The sequence below is a fragment of the Nothoprocta perdicaria genome, unplaced genomic scaffold (genome assembly GCF_003342845.1).
Source record: "Nothoprocta perdicaria isolate Ctin4 unplaced genomic scaffold, notPer1 scaffold_1, whole genome shotgun sequence".
NCBI classification, from domain to species: Eukaryota; Metazoa; Chordata; class Aves; order Tinamiformes; family Tinamidae; genus Nothoprocta; species Nothoprocta perdicaria.
Window position 1 is genome coordinate 318,638 of NW_020454093.1, and position 14,123 is coordinate 332,760.

The 14,123-nt window shown below is 35.1% G+C and overlaps 1 long non-coding RNA gene across 1 annotated transcript; it reads right to left on the minus strand.

Annotated features, from left to right (window-relative positions):
- Positions 1–3,284: 3,284 nt before the first annotated feature.
- LOC112946414 lies at positions 3,285–5,427 on the minus strand. The gene is made up of 3 exons (XR_003249238.1): positions 5,329–5,427; positions 4,070–4,149; positions 3,285–3,731 (listed from the first exon to the last, which is right to left on the minus strand). It is a non-coding gene; the product is annotated as an uncharacterized LOC112946414 (long non-coding RNA).
- Between the last annotated feature and the right edge of the window lie 8,696 nt (positions 5,428–14,123).

Here is a 14,123-nt window from a genome sequence, read left to right on the forward strand (position 1 = left end):
AAGATTTTCCATCTATATCAAACTAAAACAAAATCTGACTGTTTTAAATGCTAAAATAGAAGTGTGATTTAATCTTGTATCATCTCCCACTATCTCATGTAGTTCTACAGCTACAACCACCTGTTGAAACTACGTGATATACTCCACATACAGTATTATTGCACATTGCTTCTCAATATTCTGCACCTTCTCAATAGTCTGTATTTTAATTGATTGCACCATCATATTGTTTCACTACAGATTAGTTGACTACAAGCAGTTTTGGGGAAAGAAGTCTGGAAAAGTGCTTCGCATATCAACAGCACACATTCATGTCAATGCTACACACAGCACTTATCTAAGAATAAGTGCAAGGCAACAGAGTCTCCTCCACTCTATACATCTGGTAAGTGTTGTGCCATTAACAGAAAAAACACCAGATTAGCATTTTATTGACAAGCACTTTGAGAAGGACAATTTTATACATTCCCATTACAGCTACAAAACACTTCTCAAAAATCAAATTAAGGGACCAGATAATTATCCTAACTTGAACTGCCATAATGATTTTAAGAACAGTTTTGTGTATGTTAACTAAATCAACATTTTGTAGATGTACAATACATTTTAGTTATAAACTTCACAGAAAAAAACACTTTGGAGCATATTACATGCCTACTGAATCAGTCCTATGATGTTATCTAGGATATTTCTGTTGTCTTTTTTTTTGTTGTTCTTATGAACACGGAAAACATTTTACCACTGCTGCATTTTCCTGCAAATGCTGTATTTTTCACTTTTTTCTTTCTACAGTAGCCTATTTTAAAATAGTATCAGCCTGTACTGCCTTACATGAAATTTGAGACCAAATTGATTTAACCAAAGGATAACAGAATACAGCTTCAAATTTCAGATATTAGCCTGAATAAATTATCATGAAGATGAAGAGTTTAAGTACTACAAATCAGACAGAAATAGCTCTCAGTTGCCCTGATAGAGCGTAATTAATTTTTAAAGAGCTTTTTTTTTTTTCCTCCTCCTCCTCCTCTTACAGGAGATAAAAGACAGTTAACACTGATATTAAACAAAAAACGAGAATTTTTTTTTTCTGTAGCTGAATTTAACATGTCAGCTATCTATCACTTCCTAGTGCCAATTCTGTATTTGATAGGAACAATTTTTCATTTTCAGACTGATAGTACTTGGTATAAAAACAGGGGCTGTAGCAATATCAAAAAAGACTAATGAATATATGCTGCATGGCTTATGGCAGCAACAAATTGCAGAGTTCCAATAGGAATGCCAATAGGAATAGTCAAATTTCAATCATTTCCTTGCCCAAAAAGAAATCGTCATCATTTTACCTTCAAATTAAAACTTTGGGATGTGTGTATTTATTAAATCACAGAAACAGAACCAAGAACCTTTGAGTGAAATGGAAGTTCTTCAGCTAAATGTAAAGATCAAGACATAACAAGCAAAATCCACTAAAACAATTTTAATTTTAAGATGCCTCACTAGTTAAACAAAAGCTATCATCCAGGTCTTCATTTACAAATCAAAATGAGTTATTGAGATGTAAAACAATGAAAGGTAACATGTTATACTGACAGTCTCTGGGCAAGGAGACTATGGATAGAAGTGCCAAAACATTTAATCACAAAAAACAGGGCCTGTGTAAGAAAAATGAAAAAACAAGCTTTACGCATAATTTAAAGTACTAAGCATTTCAAATGACCATCTTCATAAACAGCTGCACAAAAGTCTGGTATATAAGTTAATTATAAGGGCAGTGATTGATGGACTTAACAGGATTGCTGATGAATAGCTGTACTATATGATTAGCAAATATAATTCAGCTAGACAAACTGTCATTACACTTTCCCTCTGATTTTCAGTTTTTGGAATATGTCTTCGGTTTATCACTCTTAATTCATACCAGAGCTATGCAAAGGCTGTGCTAGTGGGGAAATTCAGAAATCTATTTCTAATCTAAAGTAAGTAAATGAGTTTGACTTACCTTGGTGAGTATCGAGTCAATGTGCAAAATTCAGTCCTAGACTGAATTTTGAATGAAATGAAAACACTTAGGCAATTTGCTCTTTTAGGCTAACTAGCATCTGAGAATAGTCAAGTGAAATGACATATTTTGAGTGAAGGAATTGAAAAATACCTTCCTAATTAGACACATTGTACAAGAGCTAGACACATTAGCTAGGACAGCAATGAAGACATTTCCCGTGATCAAGTRCTACATGGCAAATTGTTGGCTTACAACTGACCAAAAATGCCCAATATCATTTTCTTACATAAATGTACAGTAAAGGCAAGGCAMTTAAATGAAAGGTGAACAGCATGATCTGTGATGGATATGCTCCTTTCCTGGTTCAATCTAACTTTCACAGGTAGCCTTAYTCAGGTGTTAAACACCAGTGATATTATCTGTCCCTGGTAGTTGGCTCCCTGATCTTCCCAGACTCGGACTTTAACTAGCAATTAGTCCCGATGGCTGCATCCTGATGAGGAGATAAGGCTGATGGTGCATACACCAGACAAAAGTCCTTTGAAATGAAAGAATGACTTTAAGTCAATCATCTTATCCCATAAATACGAGGACAGCCCGAGAGCCCCTTGAGCTCTCCTGGCATGGCAGCGGGCTGCACACCAGGATCTCCCCTTGAGCAGGGATGCCTCTCAAGATTACTCCTCAAGGTTGAGAGATGCCTTTCCACAACAGATTTGTGGCAAGTGAATATAGCACGCTCTCTTTCTGAACTTGTAAACTTTACTTTGTAACTGTGCACAAAATCTCTTAGTCATAAACCGTTGACCAGGTCTGGGACTAGAATTGGATCCAGCTGCACCCAGACTCCTCTCAGAAGGAGAGTGGAAAGCAAGGGGTTCCAATCTGAACCTCGTGACCCAACGGGAGGGTATCCAAGATAATTGTGTATTATCTTAATCCTCCATGCAGTGAATAATTAGCYATAGAATACCTTGCCATAGAATCTCGTGAAATCATTGTCCATATCAATAAAACCTATTATTTCGTTCATATGAGTGGAGTGCATTTTGTCACTCACCCCCCCTACCACTCATTCCATGACATGATCCAAGGCTACTGGCTTTCTATGGAAATAACTGCATGACAGCTAAAGATAAATCAGGGTACTAAAGGACTGAATCAGGAAGACATGTCCTGATCATGGATTTTTTGATTAAAATTTTATTCATTTTGTAAAGTTCATATTATTTATTTCTGTAAAATCTTCTCTGTATGGAAAAAAATCATTGTTTATTTCTAAATAGAGATAAACAGTAACAGGCATATAATCATCCCCAATAATAGAAAAACACTTTTCTGCTAGGAAAAATATCAAAAGACTTGAGAATCTTTKCATTTCATCCCAAGTGTTGACCTCAAAGACACATACAGAGGCATAATCCCCAGAACTGAACCAGCCAACTAACCTTATTTACAGAAGAGCAGAAGCATAGAAGTTTTGATGGTCAATATACCATCAGAAAAATAGCATAAGGTTTTTGAGACCAACAAGTTCCTCCATCAAGGAAATCAGGAGTTATCTGGAGTGCCAAGTATACAAACTGATTATGAACATTTTTCTAGAAAATGCTTCTAAAGAAATTTGTTCTAGAATTGTTCCAGAAAAGTAAATCCTTTGGTTTTACAAACTGTCTCACAGACTTCAGTACTCCTTGAGATTATGGTAAATATTGACCAATGTCAGATCCTGCAGAGAGAATGGAAGATTTGACAGTTCACTGGAGGGACCCCTAAGAGGAAATGCCTTTAAGGTATTAAAGTAAAAATGCAGTTACTAGATTAACTAGAATTTATAATAGATATTTTTTCATTCAACTCCCTTTAATACCATTTGGTGACCTTAAATTGTTTTCTTGAGGCTTTGTTTTATTCCATCATTTGATTCCTCAGGTACAGATAAGAGCTATACATTAACGATGAGAAGCAAATCCAGGAGTTTTATTTACAGAATTACTTTAAGATACCATTGAAGGTATATAGAAAGAAGCAGAAGCAGTATATTTTTCCTGAATTTAGTTTCCTTACCATTCTGGAACATTTCACCTAAAAGAAGTTTTCTGGGATCCTTCCTCATGAAGCATTCTCCATGACTATAGGTTTTTTTTCTTAAAAAAAAAAAATAAAATAAAAAGTCATATTCTTAAATATTTGCCAAAGCAAGCTAGTTCAAAGGACCTTCCCTTCACTCATTCTCCTTGCTACAAAAGCATGTCATGATTTGTAAGCTATTTAACAATTTTCTGCCRCAGCTCCACTATCTAAATGTCAAAGGCTGTGCAGAGGGTTGAGCTCTGTAACCCTGCAGGACTGCCTGAGCTGGCCAGCCCTGCAGATGTGGTTCTTCGCATGTCTGCTCAGGACCTGGAAGGGCTCAGAAAAAGGGAACCGCTGTGACAGTTACGTGGATATCTTGGTGGGTAATAAAAGAGCCAATACCAATATATTTTGCTCTTTGGACAAGCACTGYCAACCCTCAAGAAAACCTTGAGGTTTAAACCTTGCATCACTTCCCCCCTTTTTTGGCATTAATCTACACAGTATGCTCAGAAATCCAGTGGGGAGAAGGGATTATTTTCTGAATAAGCTTCCTACACACTAATCTATGCTGTACTTCAACTATCCAGAAAATAGTGAGGGTAGAACTTGTAACCRTTTATTTTTAGTTTTTCATACAATTTACAAAACAAAACCAATCCAAGTGTACACATGGAGTGTTCATCTTCAAAATATTTGACAGTTTAGTGTCTAAAGTCCTTAATACTGAAATGCAACATCTCTATTCAAAATGACAGAATGATATTTGATTTTTCCCCCCCAGCTCTCCAGTAAATATATTTTGAGTGGCAAGATATTGTCAAGCACTCCTGCTAAAGTGCAATACTAAAACTGCAGTAGCCAGGCTGTAAATTTGCAAAGTGGAACTCTCAGTAAGCACAATTCATTTAAGTATTATATGAGAAGAGATTCACAGATGTTTTTCTTTTATTTTTCCATTTGTCATTGAGTTCAGCTACCTACTGAACAGCTGCATTTTAAATTGAGCTTGAACTCTCTGCATCAGAAACATTCACAGACATCAACTACACATTTACTTGTTGGCTCTTTTTTTCTTTAACCATTATACTGACTCAGTGCTAACCAAGGTTGTTTTTCATAAGCAAAGATAACAGAAAGAAAAAGGGAGACAACTGAAAGGTAGATTGGCTTTTGGCTATACCAATTCATTTAKTTATGAATTTTGTTCTTTTCAAGAAGATAGAATTACTTTGACTTTTGTGACTTACCCAATGATGATTAACAGGTTCCTCCTAGAAGACAATTTATAACAAAAAGTGTTTCTGAATTGCAAGACAGGGCATTGGCTTTAGGATTGTCCAAGCAGCTTAGTGCCTGCCACGTCAGTACCTTTACGGAAATGAAATATAGTGACAACTACACATTAGGGAAACAGCTAGTGTGGGATGTTCAGATAGAACTCGTTTCTTATGCATGAAGCTTGTGAGCAGTAAGAGAAAGAGTCAGTCAAATCTAATAAATTTTGCTGAAACACAGCATAGTGGTTTGCAGACTTACTCTCCTGGATCTAATTTTCTTTGAGGGGAAAGCAGGCAAGTCCTAAGAGTGAGATCAAGCACATGAAGTGTTTCGATACTCCAGCCAAAGTATCTTGACTATTTAGGAGGTTATTTGGTATTTAACTATTTCATTGGAGAGTCAGAAGGCAAGAAAAGACTTAGGTTACCCATAACTATGTATTAATTCTTACAGCATTAGACTTCTACTCCACCCATTTTAAAAATTGTTAAACTTGTTATTTTGGAAGAGTAATCTTTCAATAATGATGTTTATTAATGATCTGAGAAGCACTTCATGGAATAATCAGAAGCCTGCTTTCTAATTCAAATATTATATGCTCCCTCCCACAATCATTCAAGTGAATTTTAAAATCCCAAGGGAAATTTAGAACATAACCAATTGACTCTCTTGGGAAAGTCCTTTGAGTCTCATATACTCTCCTCAAAGTCCTACCGTCTTCTTTTCTGAATATGTTTGTAAAAAGACAATTTTCCACATGTTAATTCCAAGCTACGCGTTTAGCACTACCACTCAACATTTGCATTTCTTCTTATACTTATTTACATAAATTATTATTTCAAAAGCAGAAGTAATATCATATGACTTATGCAACCAGTCACATTCCAAATTATGAATATTTAGAGGAACTACTTTGAGCTAGACACTAAAGAGAAAGTTACACATAAAAATTAATGAATATTTGTGAATAACTCCTGAAGTGGTAAATTTCACAATGCATTTGCAAACAACATGCAAAAGGAGCTACAAAAGTTCATAAATATTAATTAGTACTCACTCTTGTCTGACRTGCACATGTTTTTCTCTGTTCAGTTCAATACAATTCTACAATTTAAGCAGATGGCAAAATTTAGTTCACAATACGCTTTGCAACTGGTATTCCTTTTCATATACAGCCACATTACAATGCACGCAAGAACAGTGTGTTGACAGAACATGTATATAAGTTCTTGCTACAGCAAAAGAGGTTAAACTATAACTTGTCAGTTCATCCTTAAACTTGTGATAGATTTGACTATTATTCTCAGGTCATCCAAATTATTGTGCATGCAGCCAAAAAAGTCGTAGAGACAAACTTTCAAATATTTTTAAATTGATTAAATGCTGTTTGATATATTAAGTTCTAATTAAGCTCAATGAAATATTATATCATATTATAAAATATGTTTGCCTTAAGTAGGTTACATAATCAAAATAAGCAAACTATCATAGGCAGGAAAGTATGGAAAAAAATCAAATGAAACTCTTAAGCCAATAAAAGGCGTTATATCCCATACAATTTTTTTCTAGTCTTATTTGCACAACCGTAAAATTCTTTAGCAAAACACGTCATGCTCTAAAAGCATAATAAAGGTAGCATCAGTAAATTGGTTGATATTAAAGGATCAAAATGACACACCAATATCATATTGTCTGCAGCTTTTCAAGTTCTGCAATTTAACTTTTTCAGTCTCAAAGAAAAAAAAGATTCTTAAAGTTCTGAGCCGTTTTTATGTAAAAAGTTAATCTAGAATTGTTTAAGTATGGTTAACATTATACATTTATGATTGTAGCAAATTAGTATGGGAAAAAATGATATTTTGGTACATCTTGCTATATTTATAGCAGAAAATAGGAGATAAACAAGGGATTAAAAATGTAAAGGTCACAGTGAACTACAAAAAGGATTAAAGCAAAACAGTATAATGCTTCATGCCCAATTCTGATTCACACCCACCTCCCCATTTTCATTCTCTGATAGCAATCTGATGTCCATAACAATAATAAACAGGCTGCCTAAAGTTCATAATTTGTTCCTGTAAACAAAAAGTAGCCGATCTGAACTCAGTACAATTTCACTGATGTAGAATAAATTTTATAAGGAGAATAATCATGGCTGAACAGCCTTTTGCTATGGCAGGCTATTACTGCAAAAGATTCTATATGGCTGCTTATCTCAGAAGTTATTATGTTCCTTACACTTGTATTGTCAGTTGCCTAAGTTGTCATGTTTATAGAAAGTACTAAACGCAAGATAAAGTATTTTGGCATAAAAAGAATATAGCTGAAGACCACTATTTAAATCAGAGCTGAATTTACCCTGAAGATCATGACTGACATTTGACCTACCACTTACACTAGTTAAAAACTACCAAGAAAGATAAGAACATAAGAACAACACAGCCGGACAGGAACTTTACAATCTGTTAACATGTGGATTTAGGCCAGAAGGGTTCCTTTCTGGCAGAAATTTTTTGTTAAAATAATATCCAGGCTACTTATAACCGCTTACCACCACTCAGCATAAAAAAGAGAGAGCCCAGAGAAGTTGCCTACTCACAACTAAGAATATCAACCTTTAAATTTGAAATTTAATGTTACCTTTCTTCAGGAGCCTCATCCATAACACTGCTACATAATACACTTGTACGGCAGATGTACAGAGCACGACTTGTAGCATCACTGAGTCTTAGGAGCCGCTACGCTGACACATTTCCTATGCACAAGCTTCATTACAGAAAAAGGAGAAATAATGTTCTTGGACTTTCCCCCAGAAAGAAGGATGACAAGGTGGAAAAAGACAACTCGAAGACAGCTCAATTTCTGACACAGAAAGACACCAACAAGGAAGGATCAATCTCACTAGAAGTGAATTTTCTTTTTCCCAGGCTCAGCGTTTGCATGATAGAGAAGTCAGAAATGGTATGTGAAATTAACAGTCTGCTTACTAACATGTTCTGGACTCGTGCTAGGAAAGCAAGCTAAAATATTTSTCTTGTTGCAAGTAGGAAAGTTGGCCACTGGCAGGTATTTAGTTTGACSCCAACTTAGGAATTCACTTAGTGCAGAGATGAAGGAGCAAAAGCCATTTCAACAATTCAGACAGACACTGGACGTGCACTTTCTAAGTATTTAATACCACACCTGCTACTCCACCAAGAAGAATTCAACTTTGAGATTTACTTGCAAATTACATTATCTCTAAGTTAGACTATAATATAGCCACCTAATGCAATCTAGCTTCCCAGACAGAGGAAGTCTTAATGCTTAGGCCCTAAATGCTAATGGCATTTTCCTTCCATCTCCCTAGCTGTCTCTAGACTTATGTGCATTGTCCCATTCCTTCAAACAGAGGAGTACTCCCAGCTCTCCACTCCCTATGTCAGAAAAGGAAAAGTTTATCACTTCAGTCTCACCAATAAATATCAGGAGCTAAAAAAACACATGCATTTTTCTTCAGTGAAGATCTACCCCACTTTTACAGATAATGAAAGCTGGCCTGCGGGACATCTATCCCTGGGATGAAAATCTAGGAAACTACCAACTTAAGACAAACAATGATCAGTTTGCTTCTGAACTGAGCTTTCCTTATAATTAAAATACAAATGTATAGTACCWTTAATTTTGAATTATTGGTTCAAAGTGATTTGTTCCACCTGTGAGCTTTCAACTGAATGTCTAGACAGCTTAGAGGTACTTGTAGAATCTTGAGTAAAACCAGTTTTTGTTAAAAGAGGTTGCTGTRGCTAAATGAGTGCATGTGTTCCCCCCTATTAATTTGAGATTTCTGTGCTTTTCCATAACCTCTCGAAAACATTACTGTAGAGCACTTGCCAGGCATACAGTAACTTCAGTCAAGGTCACTTCAAATCTTCTAAGTAGCTGGTCAAATAATGTGTGGTTTTCCTGACAAAGGGTAATACTTCTACTTCTCATGCATGGCACTTAAAACTTTTGAAAAATTCACAAGTTCATTTTGCTTTTGTGAGGGAAGAACAGTGTCCTCAAGAATTCTGCAAACTCCTGTTTTTATAAAAAGCCTTATCTCAGCAGAAAACAAATTGGAACCAGGGTGTTCTGAATTCTCCGCTCCTTGTTAATACGTGCTTGAAACTTATTGACTATGAATGTATAAACACTAAGGACTATTTTTTTATATATATATATATATATATACACACACACACACACACTATAAGGACTATAAATACCAAGGTATTTAGGGAAAATACCACCTGGACACCAAAATGAGCTGAAGAGGAAGTAGCAAAATGGTATTTTTACTTCTTCTGCCCACAGTATTTCTGATAGTGTGAAGAAAATCAGTGACTTTCAAGACAAGGACATACACATTAAGCATGTCCTAGTCTCTAGCAGTCCTGCTTTCCAACTATAATGGCAACATGACAACCACATAGAAATGCTGAGAGACTTGGTGTTTTAGCTATGTTGGCTCTGCACTGGTACTCGCAGAGGAAAGCAGTAAGCTTCTGTTCATCACTGAACCCAGTGTGAGCATAWATAACTCAAATATATAGACAAATACATTTTCAATGAGTAAGATGCTCCTGCAAAATCACTCTTTCCAGAAGAATTTCATTTTGTTATTGATTTTGTATGCACAGAATGAACATGATTATGAAATTTTATGATGGTATTAGATCTGAAGATACAGTATGTGGTTTCTCTATACATTATCAGTAGCAGGGCCATAAAAAGGATGCATTTGTCCTGAGAATATGTATTTTTATTTGTAGTTCAGTTGAATTAAAGCATTGTAATATATCAACCTRTAGAGTCACTGAAGTAAAGCAAGGTTTACAAACACATGTCCTAAGTTTGTAGGTCCAGCTAGGTCAGATTAGAAAACTAATAAAAAATAGAGTTAAAAATATTAATAGATTAAGCATTATATTTATTTTGCTTTCTAACATCAAGAATGGCTGTGAAGGAATGACAGATAAACAATAAAACTTACATAATTATTGATCAAAAACAGCTGTATTTAATAACATCTATAACGATAGCTTAACTTCTAGAGAATCTAAAATGTCTATATGCCTAGACATAACAAAGGGAAAAAYAGACCTAATGGCAGGAATTAAATAAGTTTAATATATACTCTATTTGAAAATGAACTAAAAGKTATTGTAGAAAGTAGAATAAAAGTGAATATATCAGTGTGTTAAGTAGTATAGAAAGGAGTTATCTACAGAGAAGTTCTAGGAGTATTTGAAGTTCTGTARCAATCTTTGAACTTCTGTAGAGTACACAATCTAAGTTCTAAAAATAGTTTGCCATGAAGCATTGTAATATTTAAATACTTCATAAGTGTGGTTTGCTTTTAAGCATGCTTTCATCTTAGTTTACATTTCATTTTTGTTGCTTCTTCATCTTATTTCCAGTCTGTAATTCAAAAGTATGAAATCTAAATTTGCATTAAGTGTCACTGAGGAATGAAGCCTGTGGCATTTAACTTCTCTGTATCRTATTTTGTAAAGGTCTAATTTGTGGTCCTAATTGATATCTTCCTTAGTCATAGCTTATGGAGTCCTAAGTTCTTCAAAACTGTTGTCTCATGGGATGTGTTATTTATATTATTTATTTTGTACTCTGCCTGTAGAAGTTGTAAGGATCTCATGATGTTTGTTTTAAGAAGGTGAACTCTACTGGTTTTGCAATTAAAATTAGAGTTCTTAGCAAGATGCCAAAGCTGTCTTTTTTATTATTATTATAACAAAGCCAAGTTCTTAAAACATTAATTGAAATCAAAATTTCAGCCATTTCATGATATCATTCAATASTTACTCCAGAAGCTTGTTCTTGTCCTCGCATGCTGCTCAATAAATCTGTTACGTAGTGTAAGAGAAATAGCTTAACATTAAGGACTGGTATCAGCTCCTRATTCTTCAGGTACCGCTCAAGGTAATTTTATGAAAATGGTGATAGAGTCTTTAAAGAAAAGAGTCGGTACTTGTACTTGAAATCTGTGCTATTCCTACTTTAGCCTGTAYATGTTTAAGATAGAGGCAATTGCACATCTATTGATCTTGCCTTTTTATTATTTTATGCTTTTTAATAAAGAAAATTTTTCTGGAGAATAAAGTTGGCTCAGTCTTGAAAAGGAGATAGGCCAAATACTCTTAAACACGCTTTCTAAAAGTCAATTTAAAAGCCATTATGAAGACTAAAGTCAAAAAGCAARGCTCTTTTATTTACCTCAGTACTGACATTAACCAGAGGATTATTTACTGGTACCCCTTTCCTGTGAGGGTGACAGAGCCTGGMACAGGCTGCCCAGGGARGCTGTGGAGTCTCCTTCTTTGGAGGTCTTCAAAACCTGCCTGGATGCAATGTTATACCACATGCTCTAGGTGTCCTTGCAGGGGGGTTGGAYTAGRTGATCTCTAGAGGTCTCTTCMAACCTTAACTATTCTGTGATTCTGTGATTGTTAARTATTAGTGATTGAAAGATCTGAATATATGACTATTGGTTTATATACCAACTTTGAGAAGCTTTTTTCCCCCCCTTCTCTCTTCCCGCACTTATGAATTTCCCAGATTTCCATCGATTTTCATCAGACATCTTGCATTTGGCCATGCTAAGACACTGAAAATATTTTTATCATACCTGACAAGAGAAGGGAGACCGTCTGTGCCTTGCCACAGAGGTACAACACCATGGGGTGCAGGTCTCGTTTTGGACTGAAATGGCAGTGCAGGTAGCTAACCATAAAAATACCTTGCAAGGCAAAATGATACACGGTGCAGTGTTACTACTGGTTTTGAAAGTGAAAAGAGTCTAATGTAGTTATAAACCTAAGTAGAAAAGTAGTTAAGCTTCAGATTCTCTTTATGCATTTTTGGAAAGTGGTTTCAGAACCTTATAGCTGATTGCTAGAAGCTTCTGACTTAAAACAACTGTGTTGATGCTGGTCTACACATTAGAGCTGTAAAATTGATCTTGTACCTGTTTCTCCTCCTCCCCACCCCTTTACCTTCATCACTAACATAAGCCAGTTCAACTTCCAAGTATGAAATTGTTTTGCCTCCAACTTCTGTTTTTTTAAGAAAGCAGTCTACCTAAGGTAGATGGGAATGTGAGAATTACTATATACTTATGAAAGTATATAGTAAAGTACTTATATACTTAGTATACTTAGTATACAGAAAGTACTTATGAAAACCAGGTATTTCCCCAAGATATAGTTTGTGCTTTACATGTAAATAAAGAGGGAAAACTTTTAAAAGCCTGTGATGAAATGTAAAAGTAGAAAAGACCAAATATGCACGCAAAYTCTTTTAAAACCATTTCTCTAGTTTAATTGAAATTATTTTTGTATTGAAATGGGATAGTGTTTTGCTTGTCATAGGCTTTTGAGTGAACATACTTTYGACCAAATGACAATCATTTCTAATCCAAAAGCCAGTACTGTMCATTCATATGTTTATTATGCAGAAAGTTCTTTTCAGTTCAAAAGCAAACTGCTCWTTGTTTGTCTTATATTGGTAGTTTCCTAGACCTTCATCCCAAGAATGGAAGGGTCCCATAGGCCTCCTTCCACTATTTCTATTGATCTGACAAAAGAAGAGCTATTTAATGTTAGGAATGGAAAATGAGTTCCTCTSAAACACTAATTTGGAATAATAAAATGCTCGAAAGCTCAACTATTTAGCAATAGAAAATCAGGAGAAAGTCAAACCCCCAAATTTAAGAAAATGCTGTTTTATTGCAACAATAAGTAGTGCAATGTCTTACACTACTAACTAGCATTTTACTTTTATTATTTTGCAGTGGATTACTTGCATAACTCCTGGTCTCTTAGAACAATAAAAATATCAGAATAGCTAAATTAAGTCAGACCTCATTCAAACAGCCTTCTCTTTAGTGAAAGGGAGCTAGCATATCCTAACTAGCATTGTTTGCCCCAAAAAATATTAAATGGACATACAGACTTAAATATAATAAAATTGAAGAATGAACTGCAGCAAAGAAAAAGCAGTTGGAGACATTGACATAGGAGGGCGTGCAGACTATCAATATACATAAACACATTTGAGAAGCTGGAAGAAAAGCACATTAACAACATTACTCCTCAACTGCAGCGGTACTTTCTAATACTAGAAATGTGTCTTTAAAATCTATTAAAAGGCTTCAAGTAAAAGAAATCAGAACTCAGATAGTACTGTTCATCTAATTATGGGTTTTTGTTTTCTTTTACTGATAATTAGACTAGCCAGAACCAAATACAAGATATACAGCTGAATAAAGTTACAACCTGCTATGCACCTACTGACACTGTCACTGTAATAAATTAGCAAGTATGCTTTCACTTTGGGCTTTAACAMACCCCTGGCCAAAGTCATTCAGTGAAAGAGTGTGAAGAACAAATTACCTGACAGCCACAACTGCATCCTGAGGGATATACCTAGGAAATGCCAACAGTCAAACTCAATTGATAGATTTGAGAGGAAGTGATACACCTTAAAATCATCAGATATCTTTAGGTCAAATGGAAATTTTGGACAAGTTGGCAATGACATTAAAGAGATATTTTAGTATTAAACCGGATTTCATACTAGAAATATCACCTCTCAGGTCAGAGAGATGATACAGCTATACTAACAGAGGAAATGTACAGAACCCCTCTTTGGAGGTAACTAAGAGGTCTTTTCCATGCAACAGTTTTATTMATATTCTTTATTTTCTACTGTATTTGTTGTA